We start from the raw sequence: 24,165 nt of genomic DNA on the forward strand, positions 1-24,165 counted from the left end.
TCTGCCGAGGATGCGCACCGTGAGAGATTGCGTCTTTGGGAAAGCACAGATCCCCAAACCTGTTGTGCCTGTGAATAGGCTGCAGGGGGAAGGTGAAGACCAGCAACAGCTTTCCGGGCTGCCACCTTCCGTGTGGGACAAGGAGCCGGACGTTTGCCTTTTCGGGAACAGGCTCTGCCGAGGATGCGCACCGTGAGATGTTCCTTCTCTGGGCAAGCACAGATCCCCAAACCTGTTGTGCCTGTGAATAGGCTGCAGGGGGAAGGTGAAGACCAGCAACAGCTTTCCGGGCTGCCACCTTCCGTGTGGGACAAGGAGCCGGACGTTTGCCTTTTCGGGAACAGGCTCTGCCGAGGATGCGCACCGTGAGATGTTCCTTCTCTGGGCAAGCACAGATCCCCAAACCTGTTGTGCCTGTGAATAGGCTGCAGGGGGAAGGTGAAGACCAGCAACAGCTTTCCGGGCTGCCACCTTCCGTGTGGGACAAGGAGCCGGACGTTTGCCTTTTCGGGAACAGGCTCTGCCGAGGATGCGCACCGTGAGATGTTCCTTCTCTGGGCAAGCACAGATCCCCAAACCTGTTGTGCCTGTGAATAGGCTGCAGGGGGAAGGTGAAGACCAGCAACAGCTTTCCGGGCTGCCACCTTCCGTGTGGGACAAGGAGCCAGACGTTTGCCTTTTCGGGAACAGGCTCTGCCGAGGATGCGCACCGTGAGAGATTGCGTCTTTGGGAAAGCAGAGATTCCCAGTGCGGTGGTGCCTGTGAATAGGCTGCAGGGGGAAGGTGAAGACCAGCAACAGCTTTCCGGGCTGCCACCTTCCGTGTGGGACAAGGAGCCGGACGTTTGCCTTTTCGGGAACAGGCTCTGCCGAGGATGCGCACCGTGAGATGTTCCTTCTCTGGGCAAGCACAGATCCCCAAACCTGTTGTGCCTGTGAATAGGCTGCAGGGGGAAGGTGAAGACCAGCAACAGCTTTCCGGGCTGCCACCTTCCGTGTGGGACAAGGAGCCGGACGTTTGCCTTTTCGGGAACAGGCTCTGCCGAGGATGCGCACCGTGAGATGTTCCTTCTCTGCGCAAGCAGAGATCCCAAAACCTGTTGTGCATGTGAATAGGCCGCAGGGGGAAGGTGAAGACCAGCAACAGCTTTCCGGGCTGCCACCTTCCGTGTGGGACAAGGAGCCGGACGTTTCCCTTTTCGGGAACAGGCTCTGCCGAGGATGCGCACCGTGAGAGATTGCGTCTTTGGGAAAGCACAGATCCCAAAACCTGTTGTGCCTGTGAATAGGCTGCAGGGGGAAGGTGAAGACCAGCAACAGCTTTCCGGGCTGCCACCTTCCGTGTGGGACAAGGAGCCGGACGTTTGCCTTTTCGGGAACAGGCTCTGCCGAGGATGCGCACCGTGAGATGTTCCTTCTCTGGGCAAGCACAGATCCCAAAACCTGTTGTGCCTGTGAATAGGCTGCAGGGGGAAGGTGAAGACCAGCAACAGCTTTCAGGGCTGCCACCTTCCGTGTGGGACAAGGAGCCGGACGTTTGCCTTTTCGGGAACAGGCTCTGCCGAGGATGCGCACCGTGAGAGATTGCGTCTTTGGGAAAGCACAGATCCCCAAACCTGTTGTGCCTGTGAATAGGCTGCAGGGGGAAGGTGAAGACCAGCAACAGCTTTCCGGGCTGCCACCTTCCGTGTGGGACAAGGAGCCGGACGTTTGCCTTTTCGGGAACAGGCTCTGCCGAGGATGCGCACCGTGAGATGTTCCTTCTCTGGGCAAGCACAGATCCCCAAACCTGTTGTGCCTGTGAATAGGCTGCAGGGGGAAGGTGAAGACCAGCAACAGCTTTCCGGGCTGCCACCTTCCGTGTGGGACAAGGAGCCGGACGTTTGCCTTTTCGGGAACAGGCTCTGCCGAGGATGCGCACCGTGAGATGTTCCTTCTCTGGGCAAGCACAGATCCCAAAACCTGTTGTGCCTGTGAATAGGCTGCAGGGGGAAGGTGAAGACCAGCAACAGCTTTCCGGGCTGCCACCTTCCGTGTGGGACAAGGAGCCGGACGTTTGCCTTTTCGGGAACAGGCTCTGCCGAGGATGCGCACCGTGAGAGATTGCGTCTTTGGGAAAGCAGAGATTCCCAGTGCGGTGGTGCCTGTGAATAGGCTGCAGGGGGAAGGTGAAGACCAGCAACAGCTTTCCGGGCTGCCACCTTCCGTGTGGGACAAGGAGCCGGACGTTTGCCTTTTCGGGAACAGGCTCTGCCGAGGATGCGCACCGTGAGATGTTCCTTCTCTGGGCAAGCACAGATCCCAAAACCTGTTGTGCCTGTGAATAGGCTGCAGGGGGAAGGTGAAGACCAGCAACAGCTTTCCGGGCTGCCACCTTCCGTGTGGGACAAGGAGCCGGACGTTTGCCTTTTCGGGAACAGGCTCTGCCGAGGATGCGCACCGTGAGATGTTCCTTCTCTGCGCAAGCAGAGATCCCAAAACCTGTTGTGCATGTGAATAGGCCGCAGGGGGAAGGTGAAGACCAGCAACAGCTTTCCGGGCTGCCACCTTCCGTGTGGGACAAGGAGCCGGACGTTTGCCTTTTCGGGAACAGGCTCTGCCGAGGATGCGCACCGTGAGATGTTCCTTCTCTGGGCAAGCACAGATCCCCAAACCTGTTGTGCCTGTGAATAGGCTGCAGGGGGAAGGTGAAGACCAGCAACAGCTTTCAGGGCTGCCACCTTCCGTGTGGGACAAGGAGCCGGACGTTTGCCTTTTCGGGAACAGGCTCTGCCGAGGATGCGCACCGTGAGAGATTGCGTCTTTGGGAAAGCAGAGATTCCCAGTGCGGTGGTGCCTGTGAATAGGCTGCAGGGGGAAGGTGAAGACCAGCAACAGCTTTCCGGGCTGCCACCTTCCGTGTGGGACAAGGAGCCGGACGTTTGCCTTTTCGGGAACAGGCTCTGCCGAGGATGCGCACCGTGAGAGATTGCGTCTTTGGGAAAGCAGAGATTCCCAGTGCGGTGGTGCCTGTGAATAGGCTGCAGGGGGAAGGTGAAGACCAGCAACAGCTTTCCGGGCTGCCACCTTCCGTGTGGGACAAGGAGCCGGACGTTTGCCTTTTCGGGAACAGGCTCTGCCGAGGATGCGCACCGTGAGATGTTCCTTCTCTGGGCAAGCACAGATCCCAAAACCTGTTGTGCCTGTGAATAGGCTGCAGGGGGAAGGTGAAGACCAGCAACAGCTTTCCGGGCTGCCACCTTCCGTGTGGGACAAGGAGCCGGACGTTTGCCTTTTCGGGAACAGGCTCTGCCGAGGATGCGCACCGTGAGATGTTCCTTCTCTGCGCAAGCAGAGATCCCAAAACCTGTTGTGCATGTGAATAGGCCGCAGGGGGAAGGTGAAGACCAGCAACAGCTTTCCGGGCTGCCACCTTCCGTGTGGGACAAGGAGCCGGACGTTTGCCTTTTCGGGAACAGGCTCTGCCGAGGATGCGCACCGTGAGAGATTGCGTCTTTGGGAAAGCACAGATCCCCAAACCTGTTGTGCCTGTGAATAGGCTGCAGGGGGAAGGTGAAGACCAGCAACAGCTTTCCGGGCTGCCACCTTCCGTGTGGGACAAGGAGCCGGACGTTTGCCTTTTCGGGAACAGGCTCTGCCGAGGATGCGCACCGTGAGATGTTCCTTCTCTGCGCAAGCACAGATCCCAAAACCTGTTGTGCCTGTGAATAGGCTGCAGGGGGAAGGTGAAGACCAGCAACAGCTTTCAGGGCTGCCACCTTCCGTGTGGGACAAGGAGCCGGACGTTTGCCTTTTCGGGAACAGGCTCTGCCGAGGATGCGCACCGTGAGAGATTGCGTCTTTGGGAAAGCACAGATCCCCAAACCTGTTGTGCCTGTGAATAGGCTGCAGGGGGAAGGTGAAGACCAGCAACAGCTTTCCGGGCTGCCACCTTCCGTGTGGGACAAGGAGCCGGACGTTTGCCTTTTCGGGAACAGGCTCTGCCGAGGATGCGCACCGTGAGATGTTCCTTCTCTGCGCAAGCACAGATCCCAAAACCTGTTGTGCCTGTGAATAGGCTGCAGGGGGAAGGTGAAGACCAGCAACAGCTTTCAGGGCTGCCACCTTCCGTGTGGGACAAGGAGCCGGACGTTTGCCTTTTCGGGAACAGGCTCTGCCGAGGATGCGCACCGTGAGAGATTGCGTCTTTGGGAAAGCACAGATCCCCAAACCTGTTGTGCCTGTGAATAGGCTGCAGGGGGAAGGTGAAGACCAGCAACAGCTTTCCGGGCTGCCACCTTCCGTGTGGGACAAGGAGCCGGACGTTTGCCTTTTCGGGAACAGGCTCTGCCGAGGATGCGCACCGTGAGATGTTCCTTCTCTGGGCAAGCACAGATCCCCAAACCTGTTGTGCCTGTGAATAGGCTGCAGGGGGAAGGTGAAGACCAGCAACAGCTTTCCGGGCTGCCACCTTCCGTGTGGGACAAGGAGCCGGACGTTTGCCTTTTCGGGAACAGGCTCTGCCGAGGATGCGCACCGTGAGATGTTCCTTCTCTGGGCAAGCACAGATCCCCAAACCTGTTGTGCCTGTGAATAGGCTGCAGGGGGAAGGTGAAGACCAGCAACAGCTTTCCGGGCTGCCACCTTCCGTGTGGGACAAGGAGCCGGACGTTTGCCTTTTCGGGAACAGGCTCTGCCGAGGATGCGCACCGTGAGAGATTGCGTCTTTGGGAAAGCAGAGATTCCCAGTGCGGTGGTGCCTGTGAATAGGCTGCAGGGGGAAGGTGAAGACCAGCAACAGCTTTCCGGGCTGCCACCTTCCGTGTGGGACAAGGAGCCGGACGTTTGCCTTTTCGGGAACAGGCTCTGCCGAGGATGCGCACCGTGAGATGTTCCTTCTCTGGGCAAGCACAGATCCCAAAACCTGTTGTGCCTGTGAATAGGCTGCAGGGGGAAGGTGAAGACCAGCAACAGCTTTCCGGGCTGCCACCTTCCGTGTGGGACAAGGAGCCGGACGTTTGCCTTTTCGGGAACAGGCTCTGCCGAGGATGCGCACCGTGAGATGTTCCTTCTCTGCGCAAGCAGAGATCCCAAAACCTGTTGTGCATGTGAATAGGCCGCAGGGGGAAGGTGAAGACCAGCAACAGCTTTCCGGGCTGCCACCTTCCGTGTGGGACAAGGAGCCGGACGTTTGCCTTTTCGGGAACAGGCTCTGCCGAGGATGCGCACCGTGAGATGTTCCTTCTCTGGGCAAGCACAGATCCCCAAACCTGTTGTGCCTGTGAATAGGCTGCAGGGGGAAGGTGAAGACCAGCAACAGCTTTCAGGGCTGCCACCTTCCGTGTGGGACAAGGAGCCGGACGTTTGCCTTTTCGGGAACAGGCTCTGCCGAGGATGCGCACCGTGAGAGATTGCGTCTTTGGGAAAGCAGAGATTCCCAGTGCGGTGGTGCCTGTGAATAGGCTGCAGGGGGAAGGTGAAGACCAGCAACAGCTTTCCGGGCTGCCACCTTCCGTGTGGGACAAGGAGCCGGACGTTTGCCTTTTCGGGAACAGGCTCTGCCGAGGATGCGCACCGTGAGATGTTCCTTCTCTGGGCAAGCACAGATCCCAAAACCTGTTGTGCCTGTGAATAGGCTGCAGGGGGAAGGTGAAGACCAGCAACAGCTTTCCGGGCTGCCACCTTCCGTGTGGGACAAGGAGCCGGACGTTTGCCTTTTCGGGAACAGGCTCTGCCGAGGATGCGCACCGTGAGATGTTCCTTCTCTGGGCAAGCACAGATCCCCAAACCTGTTGTGCCTGTGAATAGGCTGCAGGGGGAAGGTGAAGACCAGCAACAGCTTTCAGGGCTGCCACCTTCCGTGTGGGACAAGGAGCCGGACGTTTGCCTTTTCGGGAACAGGCTCTGCCGAGGATGCGCACCGTGAGAGATTGCGTCTTTGGGAAAGCACAGATCCCCAAACCTGTTGTGCCTGTGAATAGGCTGCAGGGGGAAGGTGAAGACCAGCAACAGCTTTCCGGGCTGCCACCTTCCGTGTGGGACAAGGAGCCGGACGTTTGCCTTTTCGGGAACAGGCTCTGCCGAGGATGCGCACCGTGAGATGTTCCTTCTCTGGGCAAGCACAGATCCCAAAACCTGTTGTGCCTGTGAATAGGCTGCAGGGGGAAGGTGAAGACCAGCAACAGCTTTCCGGGCTGCCACCTTCCGTGTGGGACAAGGAGCCGGACGTTTGCCTTTTCGGGAACAGGCTCTGCCGAGGATGCGCACCGTGAGATGTTCCTTCTCTGGGCAAGCACAGATCCCAAAACCTGTTGTGCCTGTGAATAGGCTGCAGGGGGAAGGTGAAGACCAGCAACAGCTTTCCGGGCTGCCACCTTCCGTGTGGGACAAGGAGCCGGACGTTTGCCTTTTCGGGAACAGGCTCTGCCGAGGATGCGCACCGTGAGAGATTGCGTCTTTGGGAAAGCAGAGATTCCCAGTGTGGTGGTGCCTGTGAATAGGCTGCAGGGGGAAGGTGAAGACCAGCAACAGCTTTCCGGGCTGCCACCTTCCGTGTGGGACAAGGAGCCGGACGTTTGCCTTTTCGGGAACAGGCTCTGCCGAGGATGCGCACCGTGAGATGTTCCTTCTCTGGGCAAGCACAGATCCCAAAACCTGTTGTGCCTGTGAATAGGCTGCAGGGGGAAGGTGAAGACCAGCAACAGCTTTCCGGGCTGCCACCTTCCGTGTGGGACAAGGAGCCGGACGTTTGCCTTTTCGGGAACAGGCTCTGCCGAGGATGCGCACCGTGAGATGTTCCTTCTCTGCGCAAGCAGAGATCCCAAAACCTGTTGTGCATGTGAATAGGCCGCAGGGGGAAGGTGAAGACCAGCAACAGCTTTCCGGGCTGCCACCTTCCGTGTGGGACAAGGAGCCGGACGTTTGCCTTTTCGGGAACAGGCTCTGCCGAGGATGCGCACCGTGAGAGATTGCGTCTTTGGGAAAGCACAGATCCCCAAACCTGTTGTGCCTGTGAATAGGCTGCAGGGGGAAGGTGAAGACCAGCAACAGCTTTCCGGGCTGCCACCTTCCGTGTGGGACAAGGAGCCGGACGTTTGCCTTTTCGGGAACAGGCTCTGCCGAGGATGCGCACCGTGAGATGTTCCTTCTCTGCGCAAGCACAGATCCCAAAACCTGTTGTGCCTGTGAATAGGCCGCAGGGGGAAGGTGAAGACCAGCAACAGCTTTCAGGGCTGCCACCTTCCGTGTGGGACAAGGAGCCGGACGTTTGCCTTTTCGGGAACAGGCTCTGCCGAGGATGCGCACCGTGAGAGATTGCGTCTTTGGGCAAGCACAGATCCCCAAACCTGTTGTGCCTGTGAATAGGCTGCAGGGGGAAGGTGAAGACCAGCAAGAGCTTTCCGGGCTGCCACCTTCCGTGTGGGACAAGGAGCCGGACGTTTGCCTTTTCGGGAACAGGCTCTGCCGAGGATGCGCACCGTGAGATGTTCCTTCTCTGGGCAAGCACAGATCCCCAAACCTGTTGTGCCTGTGAATAGGCTGCAGGGGGAAGGTGAAGACCAGCAACAGCTTTCCGGGCTGCCACCTTCCGTGTGGGACAAGGAGCCGGACGTTTGCCTTTTCGGGAACAGGCTCTGCCGAGGATGCGCACCGTGAGATGTTCCTTCTCTGGGCAAGCACAGATCCCCAAACCTGTTGTGCCTGTGAATAGACTGCAGGGGGAAGGTGAAGACCAGCAACAGCTTTCCGGGCTGCCACCTTCCGTGTGGGACAAGGAGCCGGACGTTTGCCTTTTCGGGAACAGGCTCTGCCGAGGATGCGCACCGTGAGATGTTCCTTCTCTGGGCAAGCACAGATCCCAAAACCTGTTGTGCCTGTGAATAGGCTGCAGGGGGAAGGTGAAGACCAGCAACAGCTTTCCGGGCTGCCACCTTCCGTGTGGGACAAGGAGCCGGACGTTTGCCTTTTCGGGAACAGGCTCTGCCGAGGATGCGCACCGTGAGAGATTGCGTCTTTGGGAAAGCAGAGATTCCCAGTGCGGTGGTGCCTGTGAATAGGCTGCAGGGGGAAGGTGAAGACCAGCAACAGCTTTCCGGGCTGCCACGTTCCGTGTGGGACAAGGAGCCGGACGTTTGCCTTTTCGGGAACAGGCTCTGCCGAGGATGCGCACCGTGAGATGTTCCTTCTCTGGGCAAGCACAGATCCCCAAACCTGTTGTGCCTGTGAATAGGCTGCAGGGGGAAGGTGAAGACCAGCAACAGCTTTCAGGGCTGCCACCTTCCGTGTGGGACAAGGAGCCGGACGTTTGCCTTTTCGGGAACAGGCTCTGCCGAGGATGCGCACCGTGAGATGTTCCTTCTCTGGGCAAGCACAGATCCCCAAACCTGTTGTGCCTGTGAATAGGCTGCAGGGGGAAGGTGAAGACCAGCAAGAGCTTTCAGGGCTGCCACCTTCCGTGTGGGACAAGGAGCCGGACGTCTGCCTTTTCGGGAACAGGCTCTGCCGAGGATGCGCACCGTGAGATGTTCCTTCTCTGGGCAAGCACAGATCCCCAAACCTGTTGTGCCTGTGAATAGGCTGCAGGGGGAAGGTGAAGACCAGCAACAGCTTTCAGGGCTGCCACCTTCCGTGTGGGACAAGGAGCCGGACGTTTGCCTTTTCGGGAACAGGCTCTGCCGAGGATGCGCACCGTGAGAGATTGCGTCTTTGGGAAAGCACAGATCCCCAAACCTGTTGTGCCTGTGAATAGGCTGCAGGGGGAAGGTGAAGACCAGCAACAGCTTTCCGGGCTGCCACCTTCCGTGTGGGACAAGGAGCCGGACGTTTGCCTTTTCGGGAACAGGCTCTGCCGAGGATGCGCACCGTGAGATGTTCCTTCTCTGGGCAAGCACAGATCCCAAAACCTGTTGTGCCTGTGAATAGGCTGCAGGGGGAAGGTGAAGACCAGCAACAGCTTTCCGGGCTGCCACCTTCCGTGTGGGACAAGGAGCCGGACGTTTGCCTTTTCGGGAACAGGCTCTGCCGAGGATGCGCACCGTGAGATGTTCCTTCTCTGGGCAAGCACAGATCCCAAAACCTGTTGTGCCTGTGAATAGGCTGCAGGGGGAAGGTGAAGACCAGCAACAGCTTTCCGGGCTGCCACCTTCCGTGTGGGACAAGGAGCCGGACGTTTGCCTTTTCGGGAACAGGCTCTGCCGAGGATGCGCACCGTGAGAGATTGCGTCTTTGGGAAAGCAGAGATTCCCAGTGCGGTGGTGCCTGTGAATAGGCTGCAGGGGGAAGGTGAAGACCAGCAAGAGCTTTCCGGGCTGCCACCTTCCGTGTGGGACAAGGAGCCGGTCGTTTGCCTTTTTGGGAACAGGCTCTGCCGAGGATGCGCACCGTGAGATGTTCCTTCTCTGGGCAAGCACAGATCCCCAAACCTGTTGTGCCTGTGAATAGGCTGCAGGGGGAAGGTGAAGACCAGCAACAGCTTTCCGGGCTGCCACCTTCCGTGTGGGACAAGGAGCCGGACGTTTGCCTTTTCGGGAACAGGCTCTGCCGAGGATGCGCACCGTGAGATGTTCCTTCTCTGCGCAAGCAGAGATCCCAAAACCTGTTGTGCATGTGAATAGGCCGCAGGGGGAAGGTGAAGACCAGCAACAGCTTTCCGGGCTGCCACCTTCCGTGTGGGACAAGGAGCCGGACGTTTGCCTTTTCGGGAACAGGCTCTGCCGAGGATGCGCACCGTGAGAGATTGCGTCTTTGGGAAAGCACAGATCCCCAAACCTGTTGTGCCTGTGAATAGGCTGCAGGGGGAAGGTGAAGACCAGCAACAGCTTTCCGGGCTGCCACCTTCCGTGTGGGACAAGGAGCCGGACGTTTGCCTTTTCGGGAACAGGCTCTGCCGAGGATGCGCACCGTGAGATGTTCCTTCTCTGCGCAAGCACAGATCCCAAAACCTGTTGTGCCTGTGAATAGGCTGCAGGGGGAAGGTGAAGACCAGCAACAGCTTTCAGGGCTGCCACCTTCCGTGTGGGACAAGGAGCCGGACGTTTGCCTTTTCGGGAACAGGCTCTGCCGAGGATGCGCACCGTGAGAGATTGCGTCTTTGGGCAAGCACAGATCCCCAAACCTGTTGTGCCTGTGAATAGGCTGCAGGGGGAAGGTGAAGACCAGCAAGAGCTTTCCGGGCTGCCACCTTCCGTGTGGGACAAGGAGCCGGACGTTTGCCTTTTCGGGAACAGGCTCTGCCGAGGATGCGCACCGTGAGATGTTCCTTCTCTGGGCAAGCACAGATCCCCAAACCTGTTGTGCCTGTGAATAGGCTGCAGGGGGAAGGTGAAGACCAGCAACAGCTTTCCGGGCTGCCACCTTCCGTGTGGGACAAGGAGCCGGACGTTTGCCTTTTCGGGAACAGGCTCTGCCGAGGATGCGCACCGTGAGATGTTCCTTCTCTGGGCAAGCACAGATCCCCAAACCTGTTGTGCCTGTGAATAGACTGCAGGGGGAAGGTGAAGACCAGCAACAGCTTTCCGGGCTGCCACCTTCCGTGTGGGACAAGGAGCCGGACGTTTGCCTTTTCGGGAACAGGCTCTGCCGAGGATGCGCACCGTGAGATGTTCCTTCTCTGGGCAAGCACAGATCCCAAAACCTGTTGTGCCTGTGAATAGGCTGCAGGGGGAAGGTGAAGACCAGCAACAGCTTTCCGGGCTGCCACCTTCCGTGTGGGACAAGGAGCCGGACGTTTGCCTTTTCGGGAACAGGCTCTGCCGAGGATGCGCACCGTGAGAGATTGCGTCTTTGGGAAAGCAGAGATTCCCAGTGCGGTGGTGCCTGTGAATAGGCTGCAGGGGGAAGGTGAAGACCAGCAACAGCTTTCCGGGCTGCCACCTTCCGTGTGGGACAAGGAGCCGGACGTTTGCCTTTTCGGGAACAGGCTCTGCCGAGGATGCGCACCGTGAGATGTTCCTTCTCTGGGCAAGCACAGATCCCCAAACCTGTTGTGCCTGTGAATAGGCTGCAGGGGGAAGGTGAAGACCAGCAACAGCTTTCAGGGCTGCCACCTTCCGTGTGGGACAAGGAGCCGGACGTTTGCCTTTTCGGGAACAGGCTCTGCCGAGGATGCGCACCGTGAGATGTTCCTTCTCTGGGCAAGCACAGATCCCCAAACCTGTTGTGCCTGTGAATAGGCTGCAGGGGGAAGGTGAAGACCAGCAAGAGCTTTCCGGGCTGCCACCTTCCGTGTGGGACAAGGAGCTGGACGTTTGCCTTTTTGGGAACAGGCTCTGCCGAGGATGCGCACCGTGAGATGTTCCTTCTCTGGGCAAGCAGAGATCCCAAAACCTGTTGTGCCTGTGAATAGGCTGCAGGGGGAAGGTGAAGACCAGCAACAGCTTTCAGGGCTGCCACCTTCCGTGTGGGACAAGGAGCCGGACGTCTGCCTTTTCGGGAACAGGCTCTGCCGAGGATGCGCACCGTGAGATGTTCCTTCTCTGGGCAAGCACAGATCCCCAAACCTGTTGTGCCTGTGAATAGGCTGCAGGGGGAAGGTGAAGACCAGCAACAGCTTTCAGGGCTGCCACCTTCCGTGTGGGACAAGGAGCCGGACGTTTGCCTTTTCGGGAACAGGCTCTGCCGAGGATGCGCACCGTGAGAGATTGCGTCTTTGGGAAAGCACAGATCCCCAAACCTGTTGTGCCTGTGAATAGGCTGCAGGGGGAAGGTGAAGGCCAGCAACAGCTTTCCAGGCTGCCACCTTCCGTGTGGGACAAGGAGCCGGACGTTTGCCTTTTCGGGAACAGGCTCTGCCGAAGATGCGCACCGTGAGATGTTCCTTCTCTGGGCAAGCACAGATCCCCAAACCTGTTGTGCCTGTGAATAGGCTGCAGGGGGAAGGTGAAGACCAGCAACAGCTTTCAGGGCTGCCACCTTCCGTGTGGGACAAGGAGCCGGACATTTGCCTTTTCGGGAACAGGCTCTGCCGAGGATGCGCACCGTGAGAGATTGCGTCTTTGGGAAAGCACAGATCCCCAAACCTGTTGTGCCTGTGAATAGGCTGCAGGGGGAAGGTGAAGACCAGCAACAGCTTTCCGGGCTGCCACCTTCCGTGTGGGACAAGGAGCCGGACGTTTGCCTTTTCGGGAACAGGCTCTGCCGAGGATGCGCACCGTGAGAGATTGCGTCTTTGGGAAAGCACAGATCCCCAAACCTGTTGTGCCTGTGAATAGGCTGCAGGGGGAAGGTGAAGGCCAGCAACAGCTTTCCGGGCTGCCACCTTCCGTGTGGGACAAGGAGCCGGACGTTTGCCTTTTCGGGAACAGGCTCTGCCGAGGATGCACACCGTGAGATGTTCCTTCTCTGGGCAAGCAGAGATCCCAAAACCTGTTGTGCCTGTGAATAGGCTGCAGGGGGAAGGTGAAGACCAGCAACAGCTTTCCGGGCTGCCACCTTCCGTGTGGGACAAGGAGCCGGACGTTTGCCTTTTCGGGAACAGGCTCTGCCGAGGATGCGCACCGTGAGATGTTCCTTCTCTGCGCAAGCAGAGATCCCAAAACCTGTTGTGCCTGTGAATAGGCCGCAGGGGGAAGGTGAAGACCAGCAAGAGCTTTCAGGGCTGCCACCTTCCGTGTGGGACAAAGAGCCGGACGTTTGCCTTTTCGGGAACAGGCTCTGCAAGGGTGCGCACCATGAGAGATTGCGTCTTTGGGAAAGCAGAGATTCCCAGTGCGGTGGTGCCTGTGAATAGGCTGCAGGGGGAAGGTGAAGACCAGCAACAGCTTTCCGGGCTGCCACCTTCCGTGTGGGACAAGGAGCCGGACGTTTGCCTTTTCGGGAACAGGCTCTGCCGAGGATGCGCACCGTGAGAGATTGCGTCTTTGGGAAAGCACAGATCCCCAAACCTGTTGTGCCTGTGAATAGGCTGCAGGGGGAAGGTGAAGACCAGCAAGAGCTTTCCGGGCTGCCACCTTCCGTGTGGGACAAGGAGCCAGACGTTTGCCTTTTCGGGAACAGGCTCTGCCGAGGATGCGCACCGTGAGATGTTCCTTCTCTGGGCAAGCACAGATCCCCAAACCTGTTGTGCCTGTGAATAGGCTGCAGGGGGAAGGTGAAGACCAGCAACAGCTTTCCGGGCTGCCACCTTCCGTGTGGGACAAGGAGCCGGACGTTTGCCTTTTCGGGAACAGGCTCTGCCGTGGATGCGCACCGTGAGAGATTGCGTCTTTGGGAAAGCACAGATCCCCAAACCTGTTGTGCCTGTGAATAGGCTGCAGGGGGAAGGTGAAGACCAGCAAGAGCTTTCAGGGCTGCCACCTTCCGTGTGGGACAAGGAGCCGGACGTTTGCCTTTTCGGGAACAGGCTCTGCCGAGGATGCGCACCGTGAGATGTTCCTTCTCTGGGCAAGCACAGATCCCCAAACCTGTTGTGCCTGTGAATAGGCTGCAGGGGGAAGGTGAAGACCAGCAACAGCTTTCCGGGCTGCCACCTTCCGTGTGGGACAAGGAGCCGGACGTTTGCCTTTTCGGGAACAGGCTCTGCCGAGGATGCGCACCGTGAGATGTTCCTTCTCTGGGCAAGCACAGATCCCCAAACCTGTTGTGCCTGTGAATAGGCTGCAGGGGGAAGGTGAAGACCAGCAACAGCTTTCCGGGCTGCCACCTTCCGTGTGGGACAAGGAGCCGGACGTTTGCCTTTTCGGGAACAGGCTCTGCCGAGGATGCGCACCGTGAGATGTTCCTTCTCTGGGCAAGCACAGATCCCAAAACCTGTTGTGCCTGTGAATAGGCTGCAGGGGGAAGGTGAAGACCAGCAACAGCTTTCAGGGCTGCCACCTTCCGTGTGGGACAAGGAGCCGGACGTTTGCCTTTTTGGGAACAGGCTCTGCCGAGGATGCGCACCGTGAGAGATTGCGTCTTTGGGAAAGCACAGATCCCCAAACCTGTTGTGCCTGTGAATAGGCTGCAGGGGGAAGGTGAAGACCAGCAACAGCTTTCCGGGCTGCCACCTTCCGTGTGGGACAAGGAGCCGGACGTTTGCCTTTTTGGGAACAGGCTCTGCCGAGGATGCGCACCGTGAGATGTTCCTTCTCTGGGCAAGCACAGATCCCAAAACCTGTTGTGCCTGTGAATAGGCTGCAGGGGGAAGGTGAAGACCAGCAACAGCTTTCCGGGCTGCCACCTTCCGTGTGGGACAAGGAGCCGGACGTTTGCCTTTTCGGGAACAGGCTCTGCCGAGGATGCGCACCGTGAGATGTTCCTTCTCTGGGCAAGCACAGATCCCCAAACCTGTTGTGCCTGTGAATAGGCTGCAGGGGGAAGGTGAAGACCAGCAACAGCTTTCCGGGCTGCCACCTTCCGTGTGGGACAAGGAGCCGGACGTTTGCCTTTTCGGGAACAGGCTCTGCCGAGGATGCGCACCGTGAGATGTTCCTTCTCTGGGCAAGCACAGATCCCCAAACCTGTTGTGCCTGTGAATAGGCTGCAGGGGGAAGGTGAAGACCAGCAACAGCTTTCCGGGCTGCCACCTTCCGTGTGGGACAAGGAGCCGGACGTTTGCCTTTTCGGGAACAGGCTCTGCCGAGGATGCGCACCGTGAGAGATTGCGTCTTTGGGAAAGCAGAGATTCCCAGTGCGGTGGTGCCTGTGAATAGGCTGCAGGGGGAAGGTGAAGACCAGCAACAGCTTTCCGGGCTGCCACCTTCCGTGTGGGACAAGGAGCCGGACGTTTGCCTTTTCGGGAACAGGCTCTGCCGAGGATGCGCACCGTGAGATGTTCCTTCTCTGGGCAAGCACAGATCCCCAAACCTGTTGTGCCTGTGAATAGGCTGCAGGGGGAAGGTGAAGACCAGCAACAGCTTTCCGGGCTGCCACCTTCCGTGTGGGACAAGGAGCCGGACGTTTGCCTTTTCGGGAACAGGCTCTGCCGAGGATGCGCACCGTGAGATGTTCCTTCTCTGGGCAAGCAGAGATCCCAAAACCTGTTGTGCCTGTGAATAGGCTGCAGGGGGAAGGTGAAGACCAGCAACAGCTTTCCGGGCTGCCACCTTCCGTGTGGGACAAGGAGCCGGACGTTTGCCTTTTCGGGAACAGGCTCTGCCGAGGATGCGCACCGTGAGATGTTCCTTCTCTGGGCAAGCACAGATCCCCAAACCTGTTGTGCCTGTGAATAGGCTGCAGGGGGAAGGTGAAGACCAGCAACAGCTTTCCGGGCTGCCACCTTCCGTGTGGGACAAGGAGCCGGACGTTTGCCTTTTCGGGAACAGGCTCTGCCGAGGATGCGCACCGTGAGATGTTCCTTCTCTGGGCAAGCACAGATCCCCAAACCTGTTGTGCCTGTGAATAGGCTGCAGGGGGAAGGTGAAGACCAGCAACAGCTTTCCGGGCTGCCACCTTCCGTGTGGGACAAGGAGCCGGACGTTTGCCTTTTCGGGAACAGGCTCTGCCGAGGATGCGCACCGTGAGATGTTCCTTCTCTGGGCAAGCACAGATCCCCAAACCTGTTGTGCCTGTGAATAGGCTGCAGGGGGAAGGTGAAGACCAGCAACAGCTTTCCGGGCTGCCACCTTCCGTGTGGGACAAGGAGCCGGACGTTTGCCTTTTCGGGAACAGGCTCTGCCGAGGATGCGCACCGTGAGATGTTCCTTCTCTGGGCAAGCACAGATCCCCAAACCTGTTGTGCCTGTGAATAGGCTGCAGGGGGAAGGTGAAGACCAGCAACAGCTTTCCGGGCTGCCACCTTCCGTGTGGGACAAGGAGCCGGACGTTTGCCTTTTCGGGAACAGGCTCTGCCGAGGATGCGCACCGTGAGAGATTGCGTCTTTGGGAAAGCAGAGATTCCCAGTGCGGTGGTGCCTGTGAATAGGCTGCAGGGGGAAGGTGAAGACCAGCAACAGCTTTCCGGGCTGCCACCTTCCGTGTGGGACAAGGAGCCGGACGTTTGCCTTTTCGGGAACAGGCTCTGCCGAGGATGCGCACCGTGAGATGTTCCTTCTCTGGGCAAGCACAGATCCCCAAACCTGTTGTGCCTGTGAATAGGCTGCAGGGGGAAGGTGAAGACCAGCAACAGCTTTCCGGGCTGCCACCTTCCGTGTGGGACAAGGAGCCGGACGTTTGCCTTTTCGGGAACAGGCTCTGCCGAGGATGCGCACCGTGAGATGTTCCTTCTCTGGGCAAGCAGAGATCCCAAAACCTGTTGTGCCTGTGAATAGGCTGCAGGGGGAAGGTGAAGACCAGCAACAGCTTTCCGGGCTGCCACCTTCCGTGTGGGACAAGGAGCCGGACGTTTGCCTTTTCGGGAACAGGCTCTGCCGAGGATGCGCACCGTGAGATGTTCCTTCTCTGCGCAAGCAGAGATCCCAAAACCTGTTGTGCCTGTGAATAGGCCGCAGGGGGAAGGTGAAGACCAGCAACAGCTTTCAGGGCTGCCACCTTCCGTGTGGGACAAAGAGCCGGACGTTTGCCTTTTCGGGAACAGGCTCTGCCAAGGATGCGCACCGTGAGAGATTGCGTCTTTGGGAAAGCACAGATCCCCAAACCTGTTGTGCCTGTGAATAGGCTGCAGGGGGAAGGTGAAGGCCAGCAACAGCTTTCCGGGCTGCCACCTTCCGTGTGGGACAAGGAGCCGGACGTTTGCCTTTTCGGGAACAGGCTCTGCCGAGGATGCACACCGTGAGATGTTCCTTCTCTGGGCAAGCAGAGATCCCAAAACCTGTTGTGCCTGTGAATAGGCTGCAGGGGGAAGGTGAAGACCAGCAACAGCTTTCCGGGCTGCCACCTTCCGTGTGGGACAAGGAGCCGGACGTTTGCCTTTTCGGGAACAGGCTCTGCCGAGGATGCGCACCGTGAGATGTTCCTTCTCTGCGCAAGCAGAGATCCCAAAACCTGTTGTGCCTGTGAATAGGCCGCAGGGGGAAGGTGAAGACCAGCAAGAGCTTTCAGGGCTGCCACCTTCCGTGTGGGACAAAGAGCCGGACGTTTGCCTTTTCGGGAACAGGCTCTGCAAGGGTGCGCACCATGAGAGATTGCGTCTTTGGGAAAGCAGAGATTCCCAGTGCGGTGGTGCCTGTGAATAGGCTGCAGGGGGAAGGTGAAGACCAGCAACAGCTTTCCGGGCTGCCACCTTCCGTGTGGGACAAGGAGCCGGACGTTTGCCTTTTCGGGAACAGGCTCTGCCGAGGATGCGCACCGTGAGAGATTGCGTCTTTGGGAAAGCACAGATCCCCAAACCTGTTGTGCCTGTGAATAGGCTGCAGGGGGAAGGTGAAGACCAGCAAGAGCTTTCCGGGCTGCCACCTTCCGTGTGGGACAAGGAGCCAGACGTTTGCCTTTTCGGGAACAGGCTCTGCCGAGGATGCGCACCGTGAGATGTTCCTTCTCTGGGCAAGCACAGATCCCCAAACCTGTTGTGCCTGTGAATAGGCTGCAGGGGGAAGGTGAAGACCAGCAACAGCTTTCCGGGCTGCCACCTTCCGTGTGGGACAAGGAGCCGGACGTTTGCCTTTTCGGGAACAGGCTCTGCCGTGGATGCGCACCGTGAGAGATTGCGTCTTTGGGAAAGCACAGATCCCCAAACCTGTTGTGCCTGTGAATAGGCTGCAGGGGGAAGGTGAAGACCAGCAAGAGCTTTCAGGGCTGCCACCTTCCGTGTGGGACAAGGAGCCGGACGTTTGCCTTTTCGGGAACAGGCTCTGCCGAGGATGCGCACCGTGAGATGTTCCTTCTCTGGGCAAGCACAGATCCCCAAACCTGTTGTGCCTGTGAATAGGCTGCAGGGGGAAGGTGAAGACCAGCAACAGCTTTCCGGGCTGCCACCTTCCGTGTGGGACAAGGAGCCGGACGTTTGCCTTTTCGGGAACAGGCTCTGCCGAGGATGCGCACCGTGAGATGTTCCTTCTCTGGGCAAGCACAGATCCCCAAACCTGTTGTGCCTGTGAATAGGCTGCAGGGGGAAGGTGAAGACCAGCAACAGCTTTCCGGGCTGCCACCTTCCGTGTGGGACAAGGAGCCGGACGTTTGCCTTTTCGGGAACAGGCTCTGCCGAGGATGCGCACCGTGAGATGTTCCTTCTCTGGGCAAGCACAGATCCCAAAACCTGTTGTGCCTGTGAATAGGCTGCAGGGGGAAGGTGAAGACCAGCAACAGCTTTCAGGGCTGCCACCTTCCGTGTGGGACAAGGAGCCGGACGTTTGCCTTTTTGGGAACAGGCTCTGCCGAGGATGCGCACCGTGAGAGATTGCGTCTTTGGGAAAGCACAGATCCCCAAACCTGTTGTGCCTGTGAATAGGCTGCAGGGGGAAGGTGAAGACCAGCAACAGCTTTCCGGGCTGCCACCTTCCGTGTGGGACAAGGAGCCGGACGTTTGCCTTTTTGGGAACAGGCTCTGCCGAGGATGCGCACCGTGAGATGTTCCTTCTCTGGGCAAGCACAGATCCCAAAACCTGTTGTGCCTGTGAATAGGCTGCAGGGGGAAGGTGAAGACCAGCAACAGCTTTCCGGGCTGCCACCTTCCGTGTGGGACAAGGAGCCGGACGTTTGCCTTTTCGGGAACAGGCTCTGCCGAGGATGCGCACCGTGAGATGTTCCTTCTCTGGGCAAGCACAGATCCCCAAACCTGTTGTGCCTGTGAATAGGCTGCAGGGGGAAGGTGAAGACCAGCAACAGCTTTCCGGGCTGCCACCTTCCGTGTGGGACAAGGAGCCGGACGTTTGCCTTTTCGGGAACAGGCTCTGCCGAGGATGCGCACCGTGAGATGTTCCTTCTCTGGGCAAGCACAGATCCCCAAACCTGTTGTGCCTGTGAATAGGCTGCAGGGGGAAGGTGAAGACCAGCAACAGCTTTCCGGGCTGCCACCTTCCGTGTGGGACAAGGAGCCGGACGTTTGCCTTTTCGGGAACAGGCTCTGCCGAGGATGCGCACCGTGAGAGATTGCGTCTTTGGGAAAGCAGAGATTCCCAGTGCGGTGGTGCCTGTGAATAGGCTGCAGGGGGAAGGTGAAGACCAGCAACAGCTTTCCGGGCTGCCACCTTCCGTGTGGGACAAGGAGCCGGACGTTTGCCTTTTCGGGAACAGGCTCTGCCGAGGATGCGCACCGTGAGATGTTCCTTCTCTGGGCAAGCACAGATCCCCAAACCTGTTGTGCCTGTGAATAGGCTGCAGGGGGAAGGTGAAGACCAGCAACAGCTTTCCGGGCTGCCACCTTCCGTGTGGGACAAGGAGCCGGACGTTTGCCTTTTCGGGAACAGGCTCTGCCGAGGATGCGCACCGTGAGATGTTCCTTCTCTGGGCAAGCAGAGATCCCAAAACCTGTTGTGCCTGTGAATAGGCTGCAGGGGGAAGGTGAAGACCAGCAACAGCTTTCCGGGCTGCCACCTTCCGTGTGGGACAAGGAGCCGGACGTTTGCCTTTTCGGGAACAGGCTCTGCCGAGGATGCGCACCGTGAGATGTTCCTTCTCTGCGCAAGCAGAGATCCCAAAACCTGTTGTGCCTGTGAATAGGCCGCAGGGGGAAGGTGAAGACCAGCAACAGCTTTCAGGGCTGCCACCTTCCGTGTGGGACAAAGAGCCGGACGTTTGCCTTTTCGGGAACAGGCTCTGCCAAGGATGCGCACCATGAGAGATTGCGTCTTTGGGAAAGCAGAGATTCCCAGTGCGGTGGTGCCTGTGAATAGGCTGCAGGGGGAAGGTGAAGACCAGCAACAGCTTTCCGGGCTGCCACCTTCCGTGTGGGACAAGGAGCCGGACGTTTGCCTTTTTGGGAACAGGCTCTGCCGAGGATGCGCACCGTGAGATGTTCCTTCTCTGGGCAAGCACAGATCCCCAAACCTGTTGTGCCTGTGAATAGGCTGCAGGGGGAAGGTGAAGACCAGCAACAGCTTTCCGGTCTGCCACCTTCCGTGTGGGACAAGGAGCCGGACGTTTGCCTTTTCGGGAACAGGCTCTGCCGAGGATGCGCACCGTGAGATGTTCCTTCTCTGGGCAAGCAGAGATCCCCAAACCTGTTGTGCCTGTGAATAGGCTGCAGGGGGAAGGTGAAGACCAGCAACAGCTTTCCGGGCTGCCACCTTCCGTGTGGGACAAGGAGCCGGACGTTTGCCTTTTCGGGAACAGGCTCTGCCGAGGATGCGCACCGTGAGATGTTCCTTCTCTGGGCAAGCACAGATCCCCAAACCTGTTGTGCCTGTGAATAGGCTGCAGGGGGAAGGTGAAGACCAGCAAGAGCTTTCAGGGCTGCCACCTTCCGTGTGGGACAAGGAGCCGGACGTTTGCCTTTTTGGGAACAGGCTCTGCTGAGGATGCGCACCGTGAGATGTTCCTTCTCTGGGCAAGCAGAGATCCCAAAACCTGTTGTGCCTGTGAATAGGCTGCAGGGGGAAGGTGAAGACCAGCAACAGCTTTCCAGGCTGCCACCTTCCGTGTGGGACAAGGAGCCGGACGTCTGCCTTTTCGGGAACAGGCTCTGCCGAGGATGCGCACCGTGAGATGTTCCTTCTCTGCGCAAGCACAGGTCCCAAAACCTGTTGTGCCTGTGAATAGGCTGCAGGGGGAAGGTGAAGACCAGCAACAGCTTTCCGGGCTGCCACCTTCCGTGTGGGACAAGGAGCCGGACGTTTGCCTTTTCGGGAACAGGCTCTGCCGAGGATGCGCACCGTGAGATGTTCCTTCTCTGCGCAAGCAGAGATCCCAAAACCTGTTGTGCCTGTGAATAGGCCGCAGGGGGAAGGTGAAGACCAGCAACAGCTTTCAGGGCTGCCACCTTCCGTGTGGGACAAAGAGCCGGACGTTTGCCTTTTCGGGAACAGGCTCTGCCAAGGATGCGCACCATGAGAGATTGCGTCTTTGGGAAAGCAGAGATTCCCAGTGCGGTGGTGCCTGTGAATAGGCTGCAGGGGGAAGGTGAAGACCAGCAACAGCTTTCAGGGCTGCCACCTTCCGTGTGGGACAAGGAGCCGGACGTTTGCCTTTTCGGGAACAGGCTCTGCCGAGGATGCGCACCGTGAGAGATTGCGTCTTTGGGAAAGCACAGATCCCCAAACCTGTTGTGCCTGTGAATAGGCTGCAGGGGGAAGGTGAAGACCAGCAACAGCTTTCCGGGCTGCCACCTTCCGTGTGGGACAAGGAGCCGGACGTTTGCCTTTTCGGGAACAGGCTCTGCCGAGGATGCGCACCGTGAGATGTTCCTTCTCTGGGCAAGCACAGATCCCCAAACCTGTTGTGCCTGTGAATAGGCTGCAGGGGGAAGGTGAAGACCAGCAACAGCTTTCCGGTCTGCCACCTTCCGTGTGGGACAAGGAGCCGGACGTTTGCCTTTTCGGGAACAGGCTCTGCCGAGGATGCGCACCGTGAGAGATTGCGTCTTTGGGCAAGCACAGATCCCCAAACCTGTTGTGCCTGTGAATAGGCTGCAGGGGGAAGGTGAAGACCAGCAACAGCTTTCCGGGCTGCCACCTTCCGTGTGGGACAAGGAGCCGGACGTTTGCCTTTTCGGGAACAGGCTCTGCCGAGGATGCGCACCGTGAGATGTTCCTTCTCTGGGCAAGCACAGATCCCCAAACCTGTTGTGCCTGTGAATAGGCTGCAGGGGGAAGGTGAAGACCAGCAACAGCTTTCCGGGCTGCCACCTTCCGTGTGGGACAAGGAGCCGGACGTTTGCCTTTTCGGGAACAGGCTCTGCCGAGGATGCGCACCGTGAGAGATTGCGTCTTTGGGCAAGCACAGATCCCCAAACCTGTTGTGCCTGTGAATAGGCTGCAGGGGGAAGGTGAAGACCAGCAACAGCTTTCAGGGCTGCCACCTTCCGTGTGGGACAAGGAGCCGGACGTTTGCCTTTTTGGGAACAGGCTCTGCCGAGGATGCGCACCGTGAGATGTTGCTTCTCTGGGCAAGCACAGATCCCCAAACCTGTTGTGCCTGTGAATAGGCTGCAGGGGGAAGGTGAAGACCAGCAACAGCTTTCCGGGCTGCCACCTTCCGTGTGGGACAAGGAGCCGGACGTTTGCCTTTTCGGGAACAGGCTCTGCCGAGGATGCGCACCGTGAGATGTTCCTTCTCTGGGCAAGCACAGATCCCCAAACCTGTTGTGCCTGTGAATAGGCTGCAGGGGGAAGGTGAAGACCAGCAACAGCTTTCAGGGCTGCCACCTTCCGTGTGGGACAAGGAGCCGGACGTTTGCCTTTTCGGGAACAGGCTCTGCCGAGGATGCGCACCGTGAGAGATTGCGTCTTTGGGAAAGCAGAGATTCCCAGTGCGCTGGTGCCTGTGAATAGGCTGCAGGGGGAAGGTGAAGACCAGCAAGAGCTTTCCGGGCTGCCACCTTCCGTGTGGGACAAGGAGCCGGACGTTTGCCTTTTCGGGAACAGGCTCTGCCGAGGATGCGCACCGTGAGATGTTCCTTCTCTGGGCAAGCACAGATCCCCAAACCTGTTGTGCCTGTGAATAGGCTGCAGGGGGAAGGTGAAGACCAGCAAGAGCTTTCCGGGCTGCCACCTTCCGTGTGGGACAAGGAGCCGGACGTTTGCCTTTTCGGGAACAGGCTCTGCCGAGGATGCGCACCGTGAGATGTTCCTTCTCTGGGCAAGCACAGATCCCCAAACCTGTTGTGCCTGTGACTAGGCTGCAGGGGGAAGGTGAAGACCAGCAACAGCTTTCCGGGCTGCCACCTTCCGTGTGGGACAAGGAGCCGGACGTTTGCCTTTTCGGGAACAGGCTCTGCCGAGGATGCGCACCGTGAGATGTTCCTTCTCTGGGCAAGCACAGATCCCCAAACCTGTTGTGCCTGTGAATAGGCTGCAGGGGGAAGGTGAAGACCAGCAAGAGCTTTCCGGGCTGCCACCTTCCGTGTGGGACAAGGAGCCGGACGTTTGCCTTTTCGGGAACAGGCTCTGCCGAGGATGCGCACCGTGAGAGATTGCGTCTTTGGGCAAGCACAGATCCCCAAACCTGTTGTGCCTGTGAATAGGCTGCAGGGGGAAGGTGAAGACCAGCAACAGCTTTCCGGGCTGCCACCTTCCGTGTGGGACAAGGAGCCGGACGTTTGCCTTTTCGGGAACAGGCTCTGCCGAGGATGCGCACCATGAGAGATTGCGTCTTTGGGAAAGCAGAGATTCCCAGTGCGGTGGTGCCTGTGAATAGGCTGCAGGGGGAAGGTGAAGACCAGCAACAGCTTTCCGGGCTGCCACCTTCCGTGTGGGACAAGGAGCCGGACGTTTGCCTTTTCGGGAACAGGCTCTGCCGAGGATGCGCACCGTGAGATGTTCCTTCTCTGGGCAAGCACAGATCCCCAAACCTGTTGTGCCTGTGAATAGGCTGCAGGGGGAAGGTGAAGACCAGCAACAGCTTTCCGGGCTGCCACCTTCCGTGTGGGACAAGGAGCCGGACGTTTGCCTTTTCGGGAACAGGCTCTGCCGAGGATGCGCACCGTGAGATGTTCCTTCTCTGGGCAAGCACAGATCCCAAAACCTGTTGTGCCTGTGAATAGGCTGCAGGGAGAAGGTGAAGACCAGCAACAGCTTTCCGGGCTGCCACCTTCCGTGTGGGACAAGGAGCCGGACGTTTGCCTTTTCGGGAACAGGCTCTGCCGAGGATGCGCACCGTGAGAGATTGCGTCTTTGGGAAAGCAGAGATTCCCAGTGCGGTGGTGCCTGTGAATAGGCTGCAGGGGGAAGGTGAAGACCAGCAAGAGCTTTCCGGGCTGCCACCTTCCGTGTGGGACAAGGAGCCGGACGTTTGCCTTTTCGGGAACAGGCTCTGCCGAGGATGCGCACCGTGAGATGTTCCTTCTCTGCGCAAGCAGAGATCCCAAAACCTGTTGTGCCTGTGAATAGGCTGCAGGGGGAAGGTGAAGACCAGCAACAGCTTTCCGGGCTGCCACCTTCCGTGTGGGACAAGGAGCCGGACGTTTGCCTTTTCGGGAACAGGCTCTGCCGAGGATGCGCACCGTGAGAGATTGCGTCTTTGGGAAAGCAGAGATTCCCAGTGCGGTGGTGCCTGTGAATAGGCTGCAGGGGGAAGGTGAAGACCAGCAACAGCTTTCCGGGCTGCCACCTTCCGTGTGGGACAAGGAGCCGGACGTTTGCCTTTTCGGGAACAGGCTCTGCCGAGGATGTGCACCGTGAGAGATTGCGTCTTTGGGAAAGCAGAGATTCCCAGTGCGGTGGTGCCTGTGAATAGGCTGCAGGGGGAAGGTGAAGACCAGCAACAGCTTTCCGGGCT

This window comes from Haliaeetus albicilla, unplaced genomic scaffold, assembly GCF_947461875.1.
Source record: "Haliaeetus albicilla unplaced genomic scaffold, bHalAlb1.1 scaffold_34, whole genome shotgun sequence".
In the NCBI taxonomy this organism is placed as follows: Eukaryota; Metazoa; Chordata; class Aves; order Accipitriformes; family Accipitridae; genus Haliaeetus; species Haliaeetus albicilla.